Source organism: Amborella trichopoda, chromosome 2 (genome assembly GCF_054954075.1).
Source record: "Amborella trichopoda isolate Santa Cruz 75 chromosome 2, AtrichopodaSantaCruz75HAP2 v2.0, whole genome shotgun sequence".
Taxonomy (NCBI): Eukaryota; Viridiplantae; Streptophyta; class Magnoliopsida; order Amborellales; family Amborellaceae; genus Amborella; species Amborella trichopoda.
In genome coordinates this window covers 22,195,702-22,219,245 of record NC_142337.1, presented here as the reverse complement: position 1 = coordinate 22,219,245, position 23,544 = coordinate 22,195,702, and positions in this window count along the sequence as shown.

Sequence of the window (23,544 nt, the reverse complement as noted above, 5' to 3'; positions counted from 1 at the left end):
CAATGGGTAGGACTACTTCCATATCATACACCAATGAATATGGAGTCATCCCAGTAGGAGTTTTCTCAGTTGTTCGATAGGCTCATAACACGTCATTTAGCTTTTTGTGCCAATCTTTGCCACCTTCTATTATTCTAATCAATCCTTTGTTTGTGGCCTCGGCTTGCCTGTTTCCTTGAGGGAAGTAAGTTGTGGAGAATTTTTCTGTTATCCCAAACTTTTTACAGATTTTAGCAACCTTTGAATTTTTAAAATTTGATCCATTGTCAGTGATGATTGACTCAGGAACTTCAAATCGGAATACAATATTATTCTTTATGAAATAAGCAACATGTTGTCCTTCAGCCTTGACAAATGACGCGACCTCTACCCATTTTGTGAAGTATTCCGTTGTCTTTAATATAAAACAGTGGCCGTTTGAGACTCTTTGTAAGATCATCCTGATGATATCAAGACCCCACATGGCAAAAGGACATACAAGAGGTGTCGAGTTGAGTGGTACCGATGGTGCATCGATGAGGTCTCCATAGAGTTGAAATTTGGGACACCTCTTGGCAAACTTCCAACAGTCTTCCTCCATGGAGGTCTAGTAATAACCTTGGCGCCCAATTTTCGGGGCTAAGGCGGCTGCCCCAGAATGACATCCTTCATTGTGTAATTTAGTCAATACTTGGTCAATTTCTGGCTGATCAAGACATCGTAGAGTGATTGACATCGAAGGATTTCTTGAACAGGAGATCCCCTCTTACTAAGAACCTCATGGAAAATCTTCGAAGAGCTTCTTTATCCTTTTTGGTGGCTCCTTTAGGGTATAACCCATCTTTTAAGTAGGACAAAACATTGTCGAACCATGGTTTGGCCTTCACTAGTGCATTTGAATCCACAAGAGATACTTCCCCATCGTTCTCATTTTTTGCTCTATTTCATCTTCTATCCTTAGTGCGGATGTTTGTTCCTGACATAAAATGGCAGCGTACTGATTTCTTGAGGAATATCGAAGGGTATCGACGAACTGATTGCTTTCCCTAGTCACATGTTGAAAGGTGATTTTCTTAAAGTATGAGATCATCTTTTCCACCTTTTCTTGATAGGGTTTTAGTCTTTCTTCTTTCACATTCCAAATCCCTTGAACTTGGTTTATATCGAGTAAGGAGTCTGCAACTACTCGTATTTCCCAAATTTTCAGTCCCACGGCATACTCAAGCCCAGCTATTAAGGCTTCGTATTCGACAATGTTATTGGTACATGGGAAGTTTAGCCTGATGGCCATTTGGCATTAAAATCCTTTTGGGTGAACATAGTATGACTTCTATACCCGAGCCATATACATTCCTTACACCATCAAAGTATAGCTCTCAAGTTGATACCTGTATTGTGAAGAGGTTTTCATCAGAGAGATCCATGTTGACAGGAGTGTTATTTGACAGTGCGTGCTCAACCAAGTGGTTAGCAATAGCTTATCCTTTGATCGATTTTTTAATGATGTATTCTATCTCGAACTCGCTCAACAACATTCTCCACTTTGTCAATCATCCGTTGAGGACTGGCCTCTCCAATAGGTACTGGAGTGGGTCAATTTTTAATATGAGCTTGACTGAATGAGATAAGACATAATGTCTTAGTGTCTACATGGCCCACATAATTGTTAAGCAGTGTTTCTCCACATTCATTTATCTTGTCCAATAGTCGACCATGGTTTTGCTCAAATAGTATATTGTTGTTCTTTTCCATGATCATTATATTGTCCTAACATTGCCCCCATGGTCTTCTCTGTCATTGACATGTATAGGAATAGGGGTTTATCTTGACTAGGAGGATTAAGGATGGGAGGTTTAGTGAGGTACTCCTTGATTTGATCGAACGCTTCTTGGCATTCATTGTCCCATATGAATGGGGTGTCCTTCTTAAGGGGTCTATTAAATGGTGTGCACTTATCCGCCAGTTGTGAAATGAAATGCCTTTTGGCTTATATGTGACCTTAAAACCCACGGATTTCTATGATGTTCCGGGGAGGAGGCATTTCAGTGATGGCTCGTATTTTTGACGGGTCCACCTCAATGCCTCTTTGGCTTACTATAAAACCAAGTAATTTTTTGGATTCAACTCCGAATGTACATTTTTGTGGATGGAGTTTGAGTTGATGTTTCTGGAGTCTTTCAAAAATGCTTCTCAGGTTGGTGAGATGATCAGACTTGGTCTTCAACTTGACCAGAATGTCGTCGACATAGTCTTCCATAATGGTATGCATTAGATCATGGAAGATGCTAGTCATTACCTATTGATAAGTTTCTCTTGCATTTTTTAGGCCAAAGGGCATGACTTTGTGCAGTAGGTTCCCCATTGCGTTATGAATGATGTCTTGGTTTGGTCTTCTTCTGCAATGAGGATTTGGTTGTAGCCCGAGAAGTCGTCCATGAATGACAACATCTCGTGACCCGCAGTGTTGTCAATCAAAGCATCTATGTTTGGTAATGAAAATTTGTCTTTGGGACATGCCTTATTGAGGTTTCGGTAGTCGACACACTCGGATTCTCCTGTCTTTCTTGGGTATGACCACTATGTTAGCCAACCATTCCAAGTAATGGATGGGGGTGATGAACCTCACCTTGAGCAGTTTGTCGATTTCTTCTTTGATTTTGAGCTCAAGGTGGGTCTTTTTACGTCAGAGTTTCTGCCTTACAGGCTGCGCCCCTGTATTGAATATTAGATGATGTTGCACTAAAGTGGCATCTAGCCTTGGCATATCATCGTATGACCAGGCACAGACATTGTGATATTCCTTGAGAAAGGAAATCACATTTTTCTACTCCTCAAGAGATAAGGAGGTTCCAATCTTGGTTAACTTTGGGTCCTTCTTAGTTCCTAGGTTTACGTCAATCGTCTCTTCGATGATAGTTATTGGGTCACCATCGAACCTTTTCTTGAATTGCTCAACATGGGAAGTAAGTTCCTCAGTTTGAGAAATTTCTTCCGACTCCTGACTCTCTTGATCTTCATCTTGGTCATCAAATTCATCGTCTTGTGTATTATGCACCGTTATTGGGCTATCTGGAGTGAGCACCATTGTTTAAAATTCCTTTTCATTACTACCAGCTTTATCATGTTTTGAATTTTCCATGGTTTTTGAAATGTCGTAAGAGGTGTCCCTTATGAGACTCAGGAGAGAAATGTTTGGGACTTGATGCACAAGGCGGTTAGATGGCCACCCCGCGCCTATTCATTTTTTGGCACTAAGACTTCAAGGTGCCGCTGGTATGCTTCCATCAATTCTCGAGATAAAAGAATGATCGACCAATTTCGTTCCTGAGTTTGAATAGGCCAATGAGCATGCTTGGGTGTATCAAAGCCGATTGTGTATACGTTAAAATCCTGGTCAGTAAAAAGGTCTTCAATTCCCAGTTGTTGTGTGTGCTAAGATGTTGAAGAGGGACTATCCCCAGTTGGGGATTCAAGGATCACCTTTGGCCGTTTTGAAGGACGGGCATCGAGAGGATCGAGGCTTTGAATGCCTCCTGATACAAAGCCTAGATAGCTTGAAGGCTTCATCCGTCTTTGAAATAAAGTGAGAGAATACTTGAGTCCTCTTCGATCCCCATTTTAAGTTTTGGCTTGTGGAGATTCAAATATCACCTCCACTACGCCTTGCCCTTAACTCCACAAGGCTTGGCCTGGTTGGAAGCCTTGGGAGAGGGCATGTGCCGAGCTTCGAGGGACCCGAAACTCTATCGATATTGACATTGGATAATGTCCTCCATCAATGCAGATGTTTGCAAATTGGATGGGTTTGAACACTCGACCTCTTTGGGTTAAGGAATCAACTTCGCCAGCCTAGAGCTCGATAGGGTTAGCCCTAGCCATAGTAATGGGAGACCTCGAGGTGTTGGCCCCTTGTTTGGAAGATGCTCCCTTTTCATCAGCTTTGACCATGTCAATCTACAGGGCATCATCTTCGTCATACTGGTCCCACTTAGGACGATCATCAGAGTTTGGGGACGAAGAGTTTCCTTTAAGAAGACTCAAAAGATCTTCTTCAACTTCTTGGAGATGATGATCACAAGCAAATATGAATTGGCTAGGATCATCTTCTTCGTCTTCGTTTTCAATCATGTGAATGATAACATCCTCCTTTGAGTTACTCAGATCTCCCATTTCTTCAGTTGTTGCACCTGTATTTTAGGGGAGAGTGTCTGTGAAGATACCCATCGTTTGATTAAGTTCTTCAATAGGTTGACTTCTAGGTCCGACAGTGATGTCACCCATATTAATCAGCCCTTGAATCACCCACTTCAAGTAGAAACAATTTTGGGTATCATGGGAATGGTTTCTATGCCACTTGCACCATCTGTTCTTATCCTTAACCTCAAATGGTGGTTCAGATGGTGGCGGGAGTTGAACCATGTTTTTTCAAGAGTAGCTCTAGCACTTTTTCTAATGGGTCTTTGAGAGAACTGAAGTTTTCCTCTCGCCTTTGATTGTTATTTTCAACGTTAGCTTTAAGCTGACCCCTTCGATTTTGATTCTTATTATTGTGCTGGGTGGCTGAACCCTGAGCCGGTCCATCAACGACAATTTCGTTAACTTGACCGGAAGCTTTCCCCTTGCCGTTGCTCTTATTTTTATTCTGGGGAGACGTGATGGATTTTTTATCGGGCCTAATGTTGAGGGGTGTCCCTCTCGCCATTTCATGTCGCGCCACCCGCTCGATCATGGAGTCGAAAGAGTGGGGGATAAGTCCCTAGCTAAAGAAGGTCATGTATTCAAGAGCTGCATTTTCTTTGGCCATGGAGATTTTAGCTGGGACCGTAAGTAGACATTCGATGACTCGCAATGTCGCCTCGCGACAACGATCGATAAAATCCTTGAAGGATTCTTTTGGGCTTTGTTTTGTTGCACTAAGTTTGACCAGGGAAAGAGATCTTGGTGTCGACCCACAGTAATAAGAGACAAACTAGTGTAACATTTCGTCTAGAGTTATGTGTGGTTGAGCGGTCATTATTCTCCGATGTTAGTTTATAGCCTCACCAGTCAAAGTTTGTGAAAACATGGCCATCAACTGGTTAGGCATGTCTCGCAAGGCTTGGACGGAGAGGAGGTACGTGTTGACATGAATATCTGGGTCATTCTTCCCATTGAATTTGTTTTTAAACTCTGGGATGACAAACCTCGGGGGAAGGTCTTCCTTGCCTCCAAGGGTTTATCCATCCTTACACGCATATCTTGTATCATTTTTAAAGTGCCTTCTTGAGAGCCCAATCATAGACTGATGAGTTGAGATTGGGGTGGATGTTGGCCTTCTTGGGCCTATGATGGATGAGCTGCAGTTACCGGGATGGTTTGACACATTTGTCCTTGAGGGGCATTTGACCCATAGTCATCGCCACCGGTTACGGAAACTACACGATTGGTTGGATCAGATACACAGGAGGGATCGCTTGAAGAATCGACTGACTTGGTTGTGCTAGGGGTTGACCAATGCTATTTGGTTGGTTTTGAACCGACCCATGAGCTGTGTAACCTAAGTCAACTAGACGTTTGAGGGCAGCCTGGATGCCTATCTCGCCTAAGGGTTGGTCTAGATTGACACCTCTGCTGCGTATAGTGTTCAAGACATCGTGGGCTGTACTATGGTGGCTCAAGGTTGGATTGGATCTTCTAGACCTAGGTGGGTCTTGGTTCTGACACTGCTGCATCTCGGGCTTTTCATGGTTCGAGTTATGAGAATTGACGTTAGATGCTGCATGAACTTCTTCCCTTGCACGGCTTCTGCTTTGGTTGCCTAAGGTTAGATGGCTCCTACTGTGGCTACGTAAGGTTCATGTAGGACAATGCCCGGTCGGACACCATGACTGTTTAATGTTTTTTGGGTGGAGCCAACTTTTTGGACCATACAGAGCTCAAGGTTAAGAGTGAATCCCTAGGACTCAGCTTCTAATTAAATACCTGGATGATGGATAATGGATTGGTTCGAGTTCTTGCCGAAATCCTAAGGGATTGCGGCATACTGGTCCCTAGGTTTGGGAAGGTTCGGTTTAGAGTCAGCTGTGGAGCTGTCATCATAATTGTCTTGGGTAACCGACATTGATGACTTTCATTGGCCAGGTTCTAAAGTCTTGGCTTAGGTAAGATCTAAACTCAAAGACCCAGGGCTGACCCAGCCTGACTCTAGGGACCAACCTTGACTAAGACCTAGGCTAAAATTGACTGAAACCTTGACTTGCTAGACTCAATGGGTTCTAGTTCAAACCCTGAATGAAGATAAGCCTAGTCTAGCTCTAGAGGAAACTCTATGCTTAGACCTATGCTATAACCTAGACTAAGATCTAGACTGGATGGTGCACAAGTCTTGGCTCGGACCAAGGGTGGGTCTAAGTTCAGAGCAAGGTGTGAGCCTAGTTCGAACTTGGACTGAGTTGGGTGCAAGCCTGGGCTTGGACCTAGAGGGTTTGGAAACTCAGACCGGATGTAAACCTGGACTCGATCAAGATTGAACTAAGAACGAGCCGTCGGCTCGGACATAGAGGGGGCCTAGGTTCTGACCTAGGTGTGACATGGTTTGAACTTGGGCTAGGCTGGGTACAAACCTAGACTTGGACCTAGAGAGTTTTACTGATCAGACTAGGTGTGGACCCAAAATGGATCAAAGATGAGCCAAGAACGAGCTTTCGACTTGAACCAAGATGGGACCTTGGTATGAACCTGGCTCGAACCTGGGCTACGCTGAGTAAGAGCCAGAACTTGGACCCAGAGTTCAGCTTGGACCAAAGGCGGGTCTGGGCTGAGATCTATGATTAACCAATCAAAGATAGGAAAGCAAGCACACAAAAACGTTTGGCCTAGTAAAGCACTATACGTAGGCTTGGCTTGAGTGTGGGTTCCTAACTACTGAAATGTGGCTAGGCTGAAATAGGTCCCTGTATAGGCCCTGGCCTCCTGTTATAGGATGTTTACCAGGTCCTACTATACGAGGATTTTCTTTGAGGCAAAGGAATACAGAGGGGCACTCACAGTTATTGTTACACGAATCCCAACCTTGGCTCTCAATCCTAAGTTCCCCTCACGCCGTTAACGCGACTTTTAGGGGTTGGCGAAAAATTTGTTTTATGGTTTTACGGGATTCCCAGTCAGTGTGTGCTAGAGTGTGTAAAGAAGCAGGCAAATGAAAATAAAGTCAAGCACATATGCACACAATAGGAAATAAAACAAATGAGTGCTCGGCGTTAATCGCACTTAGCGATGCACGCTTCGAGGTGAAACTCGTTCGAGGCACAATGTAGCTGGAGGGGTGAGGAACCCCTAAGAATGTATGGTCAAAGCAGTGAAACCAGAAACAGTTCGTGCTATGTCGAGCGTGACCCAAGTCGGGGATGACTTGAACGGGACACGGTTCAGGGAGGGTGCAAGAAACCCTCAATCAGTTTTATTTATATATATATATATATATATATATATATATGATGAAAACAACTAAACTAAGCATGATGAAAGTAGGGAAAACAGGAATTCAGACAAAATTAAAAAACTAAAATAAAAAAGAAAAAGTCAGCAGCAAGACAAACTTATCTGAAGCAATTTTTTTTTTTTATATTTTTAAAAAATTTATTTTAAGACAAAGATTAGTGAACAAGCACAAAAAAGGCTCTAGAACAGCCATATGAGGTCCTAGAATGTTTCTGACACATCTGTAATTGGGTGGCACAGGTGGTGTCGCACCTGAAGGTTGGGCAGTATGGGTCATGTCGCCCAAAAGTTTTATTTATTTTTTATCTTGTTGATCATGATGAAAAAAGGCTATTGAAACTTGGAGAAGCAAGAAAATCTGATTTTTTGATGAAATAAAATTAAAACGAAGTGAAATAGAAGAACAGCAGAAAAAACAAACATGTATCAAGAAAAATATTTTTTTGGTATTTTTAAATATTTATTTTGATAGGAAAGTTTTTGGACAGTCACAACAAAGTCCCAAAACCCAGCCTACAAAATTTCAAACAATTTTGAATTGGGCAATGGAGGGAACCAAAAAGCCTGTCGCCCTAGACCAGGGCGACACGATCCGTGTCACCTAGGTAACATGCCCCGTGTCGCTTGTGCGGCATGCCCTGTGTCACTCAAAAAAAATTTTGTTTTTTTTTTTTATATTTTTTTCTTGTAGATATTCATAAAATAATCTTACTGTAAACTTGGAGAAACAACAAATAAATTTGTTTTTGATGAAAATAAATTAAAATAAAGCGATAGCAGATCTAACAGAAAAAATGTACCTAGAACATGCCGGCAAAGTTTCAAAAGATTCTAAGATGTTAAAAATTTTGATGCTCGGATCACGCTTGATTCACCCCACGGTGGGCGCCAAACTGTTTATAGCGCAAAATTGAGCGATCTAGCGTCTCTCAGATCTGACACTTTCAACTTATAAAAAAAATGAAAAATCAATGGTAGAGAAAGTGGGAACAATCAAATTCAGATCTGAGATTACATCAGAAACGAGTAGATCTACTCTCAGATATATGGTGGAGCCAGCGTGATCCGAAGTATTTTAAAACACAATTTTCAATTAGAATGAATAACATCCAGATCAAAATAAAATATATACAACAAAAGAAAAGAGGAAGTGAAGGAGAAGAAAATACAGAACCAAGCCGGATGGCCCTGGCTTCCTAAGCCTTCGAGGGCTCACCCATATCAGAACCAGTTCCTTTTGCCCTTGTTGTCCAGATGTCGAACAGTAATTCTCTAGTAGTAATAGGGTGGTTGTGCCCTAAAAATGGTTTAGATCTAGGGTTATTGTGCCCTAGGTCTTGGTTTACTCAGGCTTAAGAAGAGGGTTAGGGTTTTCTTAAGGAAGGTCTCTCTACTCACCTAGGCTTTCTCTTCCAGTGTAAATTTTCTAAAAGTCCCATCCCCTTCAACCTTCTCGTTTTTCATCCTTTTGTGGTCACCCAAAGTGAGTTCATCTGAATGAGGGATTTGTTGGGACAGAGTTATCCCATAACCAACAAATCCCTTGGTAAAACCATTCTTTTTTAAAAAAGAAATTTGGAATTGAGCAACGCGGATAACACCACACTCCCAAACCACCTAAAAGATAACCCTAAAAACACAAAAAATGATAAAAACGTAGTTGGGGAAAAACGGGCCTGGGCGGCATGAGTCGTGTCGCCCAAGGCTAGGCGACATGAGTCGTGTCACCTGGGTGGCACGTCCCTTGTCGCCCAAACCAAAACTTTTCCAAATTGAAAATTTTATTTTCAGGTGTGTTCCTTAGCCTCTTATGAACCTACCAAAAAACATTTGGGTCCAAATGGATTTTTTTACTATTTTTAATGATTGTTTTAATAAAATAGGGCATTTGCAAGATGACTTTGGCGACACACTCTATGTCATCTGCGCAGCACACCCCGTGTCGCTTGAACCAAAACTTGTCCACATTGATCTTTTTTCAATTTGGGTGACTCCCTCAACCTCTTGTGAAGCTCTCAGAGAAAATTTGGGTCAAAATAAAGCTTTCACTATTTTTAATGATTTATTTCGTAAAATAGCACTTTTTCAAAAATCTTGGTCAAAATAGGCATCTGCTGGGTTCTAGCCTGACATAATGGTTCCGGCTCACAGGGTAAATTGTGTGACCTATGGATTTTGGGATTACTAAGCCAATTTGATCCTAAGGGTTTAAGAAAACCATAGAACTCGCCAGATTTAAAGCAGGTGTCTACCGGCATACACCCACGTTTTAGTCTCACTATATATTAACAACCAAAGCTAAATTGTAAAAAACCTTTCGGTTCATTTCTCATTGATTCAATAAAATTTCTATTCTTGCTGAAGTTCTTGAGTACGTCATGGACAGAGAGAGAGAAGAGAGAAGAAAAGGGCTGATACCCTTCAGGCACGTAACTTTCTCTCTCTTCCTCTCTTTTCTCTTCTCCTTTCCTTCTCTCTCCTCCCCTCTTTCTCTCTCCTCCCTTCTTTCTTATCTCTATTTCTATCTCTCTCTTTCGCATCTCTATATCTCTCATCTCTATCTCTATCTCTATCTCTATCTCTATCTTTCTTCTTCTCGTTTTTATCTCTTTCTCTCTCTTCTTCTCATCTCTATCTCCCACCGTTCCTTATCACAGTCGTTAGAGTCTAGCACCGACTGGATTTCTCTCTCTTCTTCTCTTTTGTCATAGTAGGTGAAGCCTAGCGCCAGTTGGATTTCTTTCTCTCTCTTCTGTCACCGCCGATAAAGCTTAGCATTGACTGAATTTCTCTCTCCTTCTCTCCTGTTACAGTCGGTGAAGCCTAGCACCGGTTGGATTTTTTTCTCTCTCCTCTTCTGTCACAATCAACGGTGCCTAGCATCGGCTGGATTTCTCTCTCTTCTTCTCTTCTATCACAGTTAACGAAGCTTAGCACTGGTTGGATTTCTTTCTTTGCTCTCTTCTGTAACAGTCGGCGAAGCCTAGCGCCGGTTGGATTTCTTTCTCTCTCCCTCTCTTCTCTCACAGCCGACGAAGCCTAACACCGACTAGATTTCTCTCTCTTATTCTGTCACAGTCAGTGAAGACTAGCATCGACTGGATTTCTCTCTCTTCTTCTATCACAATCGGTGAAGTCTAGTGCTCGCTCGATTTCTCTCTCCTTTTCTGTCACAGTTGACGAAGCCTAACGTCGACTCGATCTCTCTCTCTTGCCTCTCTACCATCAGAACCAGCACAGGCCTAACGTTTACTGGGTCTCTTCATTTCTCATAGTCGGCGAATCCTAGCGTCGACTACATCTTCTCTCTCTTCTTCTGACACAATCGGTGAAGCCTAATGTTGACTGCATCTTCTCTCTCTTCTTCTGACATAGTTGGCGAAGCTTAGCGCTAACTGCATCTTCTCTCTCTTCTTCTGGCACAGTCGGTGAAGCTTGGCACCGACTGCGGCTTCTTTCTCTTCTCCTCTATATAAACACAGTTGGTGAAGCCTAGTGCCGATTGCATTTTCTCTCTCTTCTTTCTAACACAGTCGATAATGCCTAGTGCGAACTGTGTCTTCCTTCCCTCTCTCTCTTTTATTTTCAAGCCTTTTGTACTCGTCTCTTCCCTTCTTCTATCTCCTTCCTTATGTTCGCTTCTTCTCTTATTTAATTCTTTATTCTTTCCTCATGTCCATCATTCAATCATTCTTTCATTTGACTAAGAGGGATTGAGGTTAGCCTCTCATGATAGTTTTGTCGTCTAGCCATAATGTTGTTGTGTCAGGATTACTTGGCCCGCTTTATTGCCATGACAAACTACTATAGTGTCTAGCTAGTTGGTACTAGTAATGACATCTAGTAGTAATATTGTGAGCCGGTGTTAGCTACTGAGCCCGTTTTGCTACCACGTCAAACCAATTATTCACCACCTTGGTCATCCCTCTCAGTCGAATTCTTCTCTCCCCCGTCATTCTTCTCTTATTTTTCTCTTCTTCTTTTTGAATGCGCATGCACGTTCATCAATGAGGACAAAGGGTGAGGTCCGACGCACCTGTCTTATACCCTTTTCCATATGTGTGTGATTGCAGAAAATAGAACACGAGCCAAGGGGCGTTTCCAAACTAGTTTTATTACTGAAGGGCTTTCTTCGTGATTTAAGAGGGCGCCCATGCGACCCAACCCGAGTGAGTCCCGAACCCAACTTAAATTCCTCTCTCACCGGTTGGTAACACCTGCCCTCGTTCTCGAACGAGATTCTTGAGAGAGCGATCTCAAAAAAACATCTCGGGTCTTCCCTTGAAACCCTAGACACGTGCCTCCTGATCCCTAAAGGATCTGGAGGGTGAGATCGAGGCACCTAACCAGCTTGACGAGTCCACTATGGACTTATGACCCCATACTTGGATCATTCTTGTTTGGTTAGTTTCTCCTTTGATTATCTGTTTTCATTATCTTTCCACATTGTATATATGGCTTGCGGGTTCTGTAACCCATTTATCCAGATCGAAAATTTTCTGATCCCTCACTCCCCATTTCTTCACTCTGATGGAAACTCCACCAAGGCACCCTACATTGACAGGACTGCAACTGCCCCACACAGCATACACCCAGCCACTGACAAGTCACATGCCAGTCGTATTCCTGAGGTACACCGGAAGGCTCTCTAGTCCCTCTCTGCAAAAGGAAAACAAGCTGCCATTGCTTATGTGGGTCGCCATAAGGCTACCCCAACATTTATGCACGATTGTTCTCTATCCCTAAAGGCTCAACACATTCGAAGAGGAAATCCCACGGTCTCCACCCCTCACACACACCACAAGGCTCGTGGGTCACCCACTCGGGCCACATTACGGGGCAATCCTTCTACTACCCCGAGTCAGTATCCAGGATCAGACCTTCTAAGGTCAGGTCCTGCACACACTGATCCCATGCATCTCACTGCTAGGAGCAACACTGTCATTGCGCCAATCCGAATACACAGGAGACGACCTCCTTGTCCTCCGACTCTTCACACACAAGTGCACCCTGTAAGGGGAAGGCTTACACCTGTTCTCTTATAGACATCTACTCGTAGTTATTTGCCTCCTTAGGCCAGATCACTTGCACGAGCCCAGGCTGACCATTAGGTCTCCCTCAATCCTTCTTCAAGGAGCGCACACATGTCGCCATCACAGACGTCCCCTCGCCCTAGACCCGTGCCGTCGCATGACTCAATCCTACTCTGGCCCAATCCTCCTTCATCAAGCAAGTACCTTTAGCCTTGACACTCGAAGGATTTTCCCAAGAGTACCATCCTGAACCAGCTCTGTCACTTTGGTCGTGTCTCTGAAGCTCATAAGAGAGCTCAAGGCATTGACCTGTTGGAAGATCAAGTCCTTCGTCCTCCCCTTCCGAAGATGACTCCAGTTCCTGATCGTCACCCATTGCTGCACTTGATGGAGATAGCTCTCTCCTATGTAAGAAGAGCTGACCAGCCGTAATTTAGATCGCAGTTTTGGCCCAAGGTCCATCAAAACCTCAAGGCTAAATGTGATATAGGTCTGCAAATTTTGACTAGGGAGATGACCAACACTGTCAAAACAACCAATTCTGACGACCCTCTTCACCTTAATCCCTTCTACCCCCTTCAGACGATGAAGCCTGAAGAAGAGCTCCATGAGCCCTATGTCATGGTTACTGTCTTAGAAGAAGACCCAGCCACTCAGCAACCACAGTCCTCAGGCCGTCGAGATCTGGTACAAATGCAATCAGTATACAAGATTCGAGTTCAGTCAGGGCATGCTGGCCCTCTGCTAACTTACGTACCATGTATGACCCATCAAGCTCGCAAGCCCTCAGTTGCCACTAACGTTGACCTCCATCTAAAAATGGTCAGCATAATGGTTGTAAGCGAGCCCGGTGCTGCACAGGAAGAGAGCACGAGCAAGATTGAAGATTTTGTGCCCGCGATGATGGAAAAGATCAATCGTATCGATGCTGCACACCAGTCGGCTAACCATGAGGTCAACTCCCATCACTTTGACGACAGCCCCCTGCTTCTACCTCATAGGACAATTCTGTCATCCCGTCTCTTAGACTGACATTGACACTATGGTCACCCGTAGCCTAAAGGACAGACAAATCCTTGGATACAAGGTGCGACGCCTTATCAAAGGTCATACCCCTCGTATATTGATCAGGTCCCATTTCCCTCAGATTAAAAGAAAGGGAAGTTTCCTTTATTCAAGGGAACCACATCCCCAAACCAGCATATTGCCCACTTTCAGGCAGCATGTCGAGAAACAGCGGCTGACGGGAGACTTCTTCTCTGACAGTTCGTTGAGACCCTCGATGGCCTAACATTTCAATGGTATGCCCGACTTCCTTCAAACTCCATGCATACATGGGAGGAGATGGAGAAACTGTTCTGTCAACGCTTTCATGAGGTCAAGAGAGAGGTTCAAACTATCGAACTTCTCACCCTGACTCAAAACCCTGATGAGCCCGTGGATCAATTCATATCAAGATGGAGAAATTTGGCTTCCCGCCATCCTAATCCTATGCCTGAGAAGGAAGAAGTCCAAACTTGAGTGCGAAACATGCGACCCAAAATCGCTCTACATGTCGAGGCCTATAATCTGACCTCCATGTCAGAGTTGATCTCTAAATCAATTGGCATAGAAAGTTTATCCCGCCACCACGGTGGGACACGACAACCATCTACAAACTCAACAAACAACTGGGGCAATGGTAGCTCTCGGAACAACATACGGGGCAGCCAATAGAAAGGGATAATCAGTGCTCTCGGAACAACTGATTCAAAGAAGGCTCTCTCCCAAACTTTAGACCTCTCTAAAGGGGTAAGCATGGCAAAGGTAATACCCCAAGCAGGCAAGGAATTATAGTTGTACAATCGGGTACCCCCACCATCCAACCTCGAATGGGGTGATTATTTCATTAGGCATAGGAACAAGGTCTATCCCTTCAAGAAGGAATGGGTTCCTACGTTGTTTTTGTTATTATTGGAACAGAATATGATCTAGCTTCTAGAAACCAAGTTCCCCGAGCAACTTGGCCTTGACACTCAGGCGAATTATTGTGCCTACCATCGCAGGATCAATCATTCTGCAAATGACTGCTACACAGTAAAGGATATTATTGAGGCCTTGATTCAGAAGGGTCAGATAAAGCTTGAAGACTTAAAGAAGTCCTTTGGGGCAACCGAGGCCTCCCATGCAGTAACCATTCAAGAGGATGATGAAATGCATGTTGTCCTTTACGCCATCTTCATTATAATGCTTCATCAAGGCATAATCACACTAAAGCAGGCACGACATACCTGTCGCCTTGCTAAGGGGACTGAAGATCGTTGGTGCTCATACCATTAGATAAGAGGTCATTACCTGTCGAAATGCACAAGCTTCCTTGATATATCCGTAAAGAAAATGTGGGAGTGTTAGGAGTTTTACAATCTCCCCGTAAGTGATCCCCAAGTCATTCCTCTATCGGGGTAAGAAGATCTCACAAAGCAAGACCTTCCTATCAATGACTCGGACTCCGTCGAATCCTCGACTTCCCAGCCATGGATAGTCTGCCATGGCCGAAGCAGACTCAGTCCTTAAGATGAGAAGCAGTTTGCCAAGCTATTCTTGTTCGCAAGCCTAATGAGATGAATCAAACATCACTTCAAAAAACCATAAAGAGATGGCCACCAAGGGCTACTCGCCGAAGAAACAGGACCGCTCAACCCACAGTCGAGCAGTAATTTCTTAGGCCCCTTCCTCCACTACCAACTTTACTGGACTTCATCCTTAACACGATCTTTCTTCCTTCTTCATCCTATCAAGACAGGTTCCCATGCCATCTCTCACCCAGCATACGTCAAATGAGGGTGACGACGTTAATAGCACTTCCTAATGGTCTAAGCAAGGGAAAGACCTAAAAGACCCTCAGAACATGTCCAACCCAAGTGATGACATAAAAAGCTGCTCAGATCTGTTTGATGAGGGGAATGACCTTAAAAGTCCCCCACCTTCTAACCCTTCTCCTTCTTCTCATTCTTCCTATGTTACCTGTAGGTACAACCGTGATATGCTCGGACATCGAGGCTCTCGATCGAAAATTTGAAGGAATCAATATGAGCAGAACGCAGCCAAAAATATTGAGAAACACCCTAGCACAAACAGCAAGATTCTTAACAGTTGCTGATGCCCTGACAGCTAAATCCAAGGCAGAGCCACCTTCTTCAAAGAAGCATAAGAACTTGAAGCTAAAGAAACCCCAGTGGCCCCCTAAGCCTGACTTTGAGCAGAGACTGAGAGACTCAAATGGGCAAAGCTCCTACTCTCTGGGAGCTTGCTACATGGTGCAAATTTTAAGAGCAATACCCACCACTGATAGATAAATCTCAGATCAGGCAGGACGCTGCAGCCTCCACCGCAGTAGTTGGGCACCTTAAAGTTCACTAGTCCACTAGTCCACCACTGCCCCCTAATCCAAAGACTAGTTTGCCTATCTTACAACTCCCAGGGGTCCTTCCTAATCCCAATACATCAAACAATCCACCTATTCTCCAATTCCATGAGACCTCTTTGATCCCATGCACTCAGTCTCTTCCAAATCCTCAAACTTTTGTCACATAAACAGAGCCTGTTGTGCAATCAAGTCAGTCAGCTGGCTAAAATAAACCTTCTCTACCCAAACCTACTCCTCAACCCAACATACCACCCAAATCAGTGTCAAGACCAGGAGCACAAGGGCTGGATCAAGAAGAGGTGAAATATGATGTGATAAGGCATCTATGAAAGCTTCTGGCTCTTCTAAGTATCTACGACTCCCTCATGCTCGGAAAGGATTACCGGATGGATTTGGTTTAAGCTCTTTCTAACCCAAAAGTGTACGAAACCGAAGTATAACCTATTGAGGTCGACCCGACAATTTTAGAAGGATGTATACCAATCACCTTTTTAGAGGACGCTCTACAGCTTGGGGAAAAATTTCATAATCATCCTCTCTTTGTTACTGACGAATTACACGCATAACCCATCAACCAAAATATGTTAGATAGAGGGTCAATAGTCAACCTTATTCCAAGATCCTTACTTGATTGCGGTTGTGGTCCGAAGATCTTACCCCGACCCATGTCACAGTTCAATGGTTCAACCAATCAGGAGAGAAGCCAGCTGGCACGATATGCCTTCATTTTAAGATCAGTGAGCTGAACGATTATGCCCAGTTTCATGGAATCAACACCGACACTTCTTACAATATTCTCCTCGATCGGCCACGACTCCATGATCAGGGGGTGGTTCCATCAACATTACATCAATGTTTCAAGTAGAGCCGAGACAGGAGATAGCATATTGTCTATGCGGACAACAGGCCATTCCTTGTGGCCGAAACTCACTATACCAATGCCAAATATTACTTCACGGTCCTGGCGTGGCCCCAGAAGCCAAACGATGGAGGTCACAATTATACAATCAAGACAACGTCTTTGTCTCATGAAGATGTGGAGGATGTTGGGAAAACATTGGTGAACATGTTAAAAAAGGAAGAAAAGGCAGGGTAGAATTTTACCCCTAACCACCCTTCATTCTAACATCCCAACCATCATCTCTCAAGAAACTCTATCTTCTCTCAAAAAGAATTCTTCGCCCTCTGCCCCTAGTTCTGTGTCACCTTGACCGGAAGATGAACCAGAGGTCATTCCTAAGATTGAGAAATTCATGAGGATAGAATTCTCGGCTCCAAGGATCACCTATACGTCTGACCAATAGAAATTCCTGCATATCCTCTTTGCGCTCTTGAAATCCAAAGTGGCACGACAACCGCCATGAAATATTTTTCAAAATCTAGTTACTATAAGTATAGATGATGCTCCTCGGACCGGTGACAAGTTGAAATTTCTACTTTTCCCGGACCTCTCAAGAGGAGAGCAGTTCGATAAAGAGTAACTTTCTTCCCCTCAAGGGCAGGATTCCCTAGCAAACTTAAGAACCGAAGTTCGCAGTCTCCAGAGTCAGTTGGAGGTCATGCGTGTCGCTTCAAAACATCTCAAGGAGTTCGTGCCAGAGACTAAAAGCTATGATGAGCTCGAAGTAAATGCGCCACTAATGGAGGCCGAAGCCCCTCTTGACTAGACTATCTATAGCAACCAGGCTAACCAAATCATGAGGAAAATGAACTATGAGTCATTGGTCAATCAAACATTAAGAGGAGAAAAAGCAACGACACCCCATTTCGAAGCTATCCAAGCTGCGGCTGCCCACCATGGGGCTAAACAATGCCAAGGGTATTAGCCTCTTGGGACAATAAAACTGTTGAGAGGCGTTAAAAAAAAAGAAATCACATGAGCTGCAGCAAAAGTAAGAAGAGAATGAAATCATGCAGCAAAGTCAATCAAAAGAGAGAAGCACTTTATTCATTAGTTAAAAACATTTACAAAGTACTAGCAAGAGGAAATAACATGCTCAGAAACTATCGCTCATCTTATTGATCTCTACGCTATGCTCTGCAGGAGAAGTCTCGGTGCACTGAACATGCTCCATCAGTTCCGCCACCATTGAGTCTCCTCTGCCATCGCCCTAGTTTCTGACTCAATTGTGCCATTGAGTTCAAACAAATCTTTAACTAATGAGGCCTCCATGGCCCTCCTTTGAACCATCTCTGTCTCAAGGCCTGCGAATTCCTGTCTCAATATGCGCATCTCTTCTTTGATTTCTATCATTCTCTTGAAGCCTCCTTGTGCCTCCCTCTTGAGATCCTACTGACGGCTAGTTATTGTGGCCTTCTTCTCGATGCAAGCGACTATCTTCTCATGAAGGCACAAGATCGACTCTTCCAAGAAAGGCTAGCCGGCTAGTTTTTTCACGACCCCAGCCCTGACCACCATACCTCACGCGGTGATGGGAGATCGAGCGTGGGCTCGTGATTCAATGTAATATTTGTCACTCAGGTAGGAGTGGACACAATGCCTTTATATTCAGAAATTGAGAAAATCATAGAAGAGAGCTAAAGCGACAAGCTTAACTAGCAGAAGAGTAAGGAAAAACTCCACACACCAAAATTCATGATATAAAAGTCTTCCAAAATATTACATTCAATTCGGAGCATCTAGGCCCCATATTACACATTTCCACCAAGAAAAAAAACAAACCAGGGCTCAACAGCAAAGACATAAACAAGGTCTAAGCACCTTCTTCAAGAACATTAGCTTCATCTTCCAGCTGCCAAACATGGACTTCCAGCCCTGTACCTGCCGCTATCAACTACAAGTAGAGGAGAAATAATGGGATGAGCTATACAACCTAGTAAGGAGGTCTAGAGTTATACATTTGTGGTAGTGCTGTCCATATGTGACAGTAGTACAGCTTGTCAATATGAAGTCATAGATTAGGATGAATTCATATCAAGTCAAGACAGCGAATATGGACATTGCATTTAAGTGGCAGTCATCACTAAATCAGGACCTTCAATTAGTGAAATCATTCCATCATTATAATGCTAAACATTCCTTATAAAGAAATTAAATCATTACCCACGCACTCCCTAAATCACCTACTCCCGCAGTAGAGGCCCTATACATCAAGTTAAGCCAATCCCATTGTTTAAGACCTCTTCCATCACACAGGAGGGAGGATAATGACAAGCAGGGTATCCACTTCATAATACCATCAAAACACTCCCACAGTCCCTAGTGTGCATTGGGGTTTCGATAGGCCCTTACCTTGCAAGGAATCAATCACATATAATTTCATAATTCTAGGGTGCGATCCTTTATCCTCTCCCTTAATCCGTTCCTATCATTATGCAGGTTTGGGGATATGCCGACATCTCTTTCCTTACTACCGATGGGTGTCCCATCACGTAGTAGGAATATCATGGTATCATCCACTACCGGTGAGTGTCCCACCGCATAGTGGCCAATATTCTCATCAACGTCTTGGTGAACCTAGCTCTCGCTACCGATGGGCTCGAGTCCCACCGCATAGTGGCCAATATTCCCATCAATAAGTCTAATATTCATTACCAAACGGGTCCCAATGCATAGTGGTCAACACTCTCATCAATATAACAGTGTAGTATCCACTACCGGTGAGTGTCCCACCACGTAGTGGTCGATAACAATATAAGGAGTCATCATAACAGTATCCACTACAGGTGAGTGTCCCACCGCGTAGTGGTCAATAATAACATAAGCGGTGGCCATTCATTGTCTCATAACAGATGGAACATATTTCATCATAACGTCATAGAATTTAGCAAAAGATATGCATTTCGTAAGCATTCACAGGGCATTAACAAATAAGCTTTCTCAGAAGCATTTGGCATTCATTGTTAATTCATGTCATCATTATCGCTCTCGTGGCCCTTTTTTCTCACAAAGTGTAGTTAACATGGCGTCATTCACTTATCTCTATAGAATTCTCATGGAATTTATCATATGGCATTCACATTCATCATATATCAAGATAACTTAGTGTCACATGGTCATACAATGATGCAAAGACGTGGTCCTCTAGGCGAGGGCTAGCTCCCAATGTAAGGGGAGTTTCAGGATGCCTCCAACATGAAATCTTGAGCTAATACAAATTTCCTTAAAAAAAAAGTGATTTGAAGAAATTTGGGTGCCATTTGATGGATCAATAGCTCAGTAAAAAGTGAGCCTTAGTTGCTGGAAATTTTCCTGCAACAGTGTGCAGTGACGTGTTTGCGCATTTCGTGTCATAGCTCAAAATCCGTTGGGAGTTTCAAACAACTCAAAACATGAAACTTTAAGTAAATTCATAAACCTTGCCATTTTAGTAATTTCAATGTTTTTGGATACCATTAGCTAGGTCAAAAGCGTTGCCCAAAAGGGCTACATTAGCTGGAAATAACAGCGATTGTGAACAGTGCCACGCCTCAACATTTAGGGCCATATCCTTTATCCATGCAAAATATTATCATGAACAAAGAAGTAAACTTGGATTATACACACATGTATTTCATTTGGGACTGATTTGGTCCTATTTGGACTCCATTTAGTCATCGAACATAGAGTTGCAAAAACATTCACAGTTCTGGAAATTCACATTCTCAAGTTAATATATTTTTAAAGAACACTAAATGTTTCTTAGCCAATCTTCACTTTGGGCTTGGAACCTTATTCGTGATAAGGAGTCTCATAGTGAGCAATTTCATGAGTTTCCAGAAATAAAAAGATCAAACATATGGTAGACACAGTCTTGGCATTGAGAAGCACAAACTGAAACTTCAACCTCATGTTAACCCATTCATCCTTCACATTTTCCTTTATATCATCTAATGCATTTCAACATTTTTACAACACTCATGGATGCATAAAGCTAAACCCACTTACCTTGACTTCTCACGGTATTACAAATCCTCACTCATGGCCTCCACGGGCTTTCCTTGGCTTCGCCAGTGGGCTATCTTTGAAAGGGGTAGCAGTGAACTTTAAGAGAGAGGGAAAAGTTGAGAAAAATGGGAGAGACCCGTGTTGTCCAAGGCTTAAACGGAGAGGGTGGTTGGAAAACACTATGGCTGACACAATCACTCATTGCTCTGACACGTACGAGACGGCTCTGACAGGTACAAAGGCTGTACATTTGACTACAACACTCCCGACGCTGCACTATCAAACATTCAACTGGTGCTGCTCCAGTTGGCGCTGTTCCACCTGGCGTTGCTCCATCCGGTGCTGCTCTCTCTTCTCTTTCAACAAACACACTACTCTCTTCTCTTCCAACCGGCGCTGCTCTCTCTTCTCTTCCAACTGATGCTGCTCTCTCTTCTCTTCCAACCGGTGCTGCTCTCTCTTCTCTTTCAACCGATGCTGCTCTCTCTTCTCTTCCACAACAGGAGCTTTACCGTCTTCTCTTCCAACAGCGTTGCTCTCTCTTCTCTTCCAACCAGCGTTGCTCTCACTTCTATTCCAACTGGTGATGTTCTTTCTTATCTTCCAACCGGCGCTGCTCTCTCTTTTCTTCCAGCCGACGCTGCTCTCTCTTCTCTTCTCTTCAACGTTTCTCTCTTCTCTTCCAACTGATGCTACTCCAACCAGCGCGCTACTCTCTTCTCTTCCAACTGGCGTTGCTCTCTCTCCTCTTCCATTATGTGCTGCTTTCTTTTCTCTTCCAACTGGCACTGCTCTCTCATCTCTTCCAATTGGTGTTGCTCTCTCTTCTCTTCCAATCAGCGTTGCTCTCTCTTCTCTTCCAACCGGCGCTGCTTCTTAAACACGCGTGACAATGCCTCAGACGGCGATATTCCATACGCCTTTTGTACACGGCAAAAATCCATATGACTTCTCGCTTGACATTACATCCCTTTTCCCACTTGGTAATACTGGCTTGGGAGAAAATTGTGGCCCTTACATCATCCCCCCCTTTAAAGGGATTTTGTCCTCAAAATCATATTAACATTAATTAAAAAGGTGGGGGTATTTCTCCTTAATCTCATCCACCCATTCCCATGTTGATTCTTCCCTTGAATGATATTGTCATTGTATCCGGACTAGGGGAATTTCTTTATTGTGCAACACTTGTACTCTTTTGTCCAAAATCTTAATTGGTTGCTCAACATAGGTCAAGTCTTCCCTAAGCGGGATTGGTTTATACTCCAAGACATGGGATGGGTCAGGTTGATATGTCCTCAGCAATGATATATTGAAGACATTGTGGACGCTAGCCAGTTCAGTTTGCAGGGCAAGTCAGTAAGCCACGCTTCCAATTCATTCCAGGACTTTAAAAGGTCCAGCGAATTGTCGGCTCAATTTCCCCTTTTTACCTAACACCCTTGGTTGGTGATACCTTCAGGACGACTCGATCCCCTACTTCAAACTCGAGGTTTCTCCAATGATTATCGGTGTAACTCTTTTGTCGACTTTGAGCTATCTTGATCCACTCTCTAATCAAGGAAATCTTCTCAGAAGTCATATGAACCATTTCGGGCCCTAGTAGTCTTCTTTCGCCCACCTCGTCCCAACAAATGGGCGACCTACACTTTCTTCCATACAGGCTCTCATAAGGTGCCATCTGAATACTGGCTTGGAAGCGGTTGCTGTAAGCAAATTCGATCAGGGGTAGATGGTCTTCCCAACTTCCCTTAAAGTCAGTGACATATTCCCTTAACATGTCCTCCAAGGAGTGAATGGTTCTCTTTGACTGTCCATCTACTTGGGGGTGAAAGACGGTGCTAAATGTAAGTCTGGTTCCCAATGCTGGCTGCAGACTTATCCAAAATCTGGAGGTAAATCTAGCTTCCCTGTCTGACACAATGTTGATGGGCACTCTGTGCAATCTCACAATTTCTATACATATTAGATTGGCAATTATGCTAGAATGTCTTTACGAAATGCTACCTTTCTAAATTTGAGCCCAAAATATTTGACTGGTTATTTTTGAAATGTTATTAAAAGTGACTGTTATTAATGGTTTCAGTGAAATTCATATTAATAATTTCAATGATATGTTAAGTACATGATATTGCTGCTTTCAAATGTTTAAAGAGATTTAGAAATACTTTAAGTATGCAAGTGGACTCATCCGGCTCGCCGGTGAGGTATAAGTGGAAGTTTCCGGTACGCCGGTAAGGATTAAGTGGACTCATCCGATACGCCGGTGTGGTATTAGTGGATCTGTAGGGATTAAGTGGACATATCTGGGACACCAATAGGGATTATGTCGACCCATCAGGACGCTGATGGGGTATATAAGTGACCTACTTGGGATGCCAGTAGGGTAATTTGTGAAATCCTTTGAATTATGCACTGTCGTTAAAATATTTTATGCATTTCAATTATTCGGATTTACTTAATTATGCATTTTTGAAAGTGAAACTGTTAATGCATTTCTGTTAATAGATCTCCCTTTTGAAAATATTGATATCTTCCAACCATGATTATTTTTAGAATTATGATGATCACTTACTGAGTAGCCAAACTCATCAAATTATGGTAAACATTTTTTCAGGATAATGAGTGCTCGTCAGGATCAACTCTAGAAGATATTGTAGTTGTGCTTAAACTTTCTTTTGTTACTTTGTAAGAATTTGCCATTGTCAATTTGTCTTAAAAAGATATGTATATATGTTTTGACTGTCACATCTCAGGAATAT